General features: G+C 35.4%; 1 protein-coding gene across 1 annotated transcript in view; it reads left to right on the top strand.

Annotated features, from left to right (window-relative positions):
* LOC144980608 (ATP-binding cassette sub-family C member 5-like) overlaps positions 1-371 on the top strand; it is a 16,332-nt gene extending 15,961 nt beyond the window's left edge. The window contains exon 10 of the mRNA XM_078928288.1: positions 1-371. This exon is cut by the window's left edge and continues 1,743 nt beyond it. The gene's annotated coding sequence lies outside the window, so the exon portion shown is untranslated.
* Positions 372-915: the final 544 nt, after the last annotated feature.

The raw sequence follows: 915 nt of genomic DNA, 5'->3' as shown, positions 1-915 counted from the left end.
TTAACTTTAAATAGCTTTAGAAATAAACAATTTGCCATCAGCATGATCCAAAAATGCTCCAACGTCCTGAATATTTTGGTTCTATGGAACTAAACTTTCCTTCTCAACAAGATTTTTTGAGGTAAAGAGGCGACTGCAGTTTTGTAGCCAAAAGTTCGTATTTCTACGTAGTTCGTACTACTCAACAAGATTTTTTGAGGTAAAGCGGCGACTGCAGTTTTGTAGCCAAAAGTTCGTATTTCTACGTAGTTCGTACTACTCAACAAGATTTTTTGAGGTAAAGAGGCGACTGCAGTTTTGTAGCCAAAAGTTCGTATTTCTACGTAGTTCGTACTACTCAACAAGATTTTTTGAGGTAAAGAGGCGACTGCAGTTTTTAGCCAAAGTTCTATTACTGTCTACTACTCAACAAGTTTTTGAGGTAAGGCACTGCATTTAGCAAGTTTTCTACGTAGTTCGTACTAGCCTACTACTACTATGAAAAAAATGTGTAGAATTACGAAAATTTGGCTCCAATTTCAGAAGTTCATGAACATCTCAAAGTCTTTAAAAATGATTGAAAATGAAAGTTGGTGCCAGGCATAGTCCGTAATGTTAAGGGTTTTGAAGAGTGTTATTTTAATCCTTGTGATGGTAGGTTGGTGACTTTGTAAGTTAAAACTATAGCAACTACAATTTTTATCTCAAAAAAATGATATTTTTTTCCTTGTAAATCATCTCTCTGTTATGCATTGTATTATGTTGAGTTTACATATTATATTAAATGATTGGTAAACATTTGAGTGTATTCCTCTTAGATGGGACCTGTGCTTGTGTCTGGATGAGACTTTTAGGTGATCTCAAACTAAGTGCATTGGTGGTCTGCTCTTGGAATCCACATCTGATCCCTATTTGTTCCCAGTTCCCCTATGTCTT

The sequence above is a fragment of the Berghia stephanieae genome, chromosome 10, assembly GCF_034508935.2.
Source record: "Berghia stephanieae isolate SIO BIC M18660-M18661 chromosome 10, UCSD_Bste_1.3, whole genome shotgun sequence".
Lineage (NCBI taxonomy): Eukaryota > Metazoa > Mollusca > Gastropoda > Nudibranchia > Aeolidiidae > Berghia > Berghia stephanieae.
The sequence above is the reverse complement of the archived record's forward strand: the minus strand, read 5'-3'. Positions and strand labels throughout refer to the sequence as shown.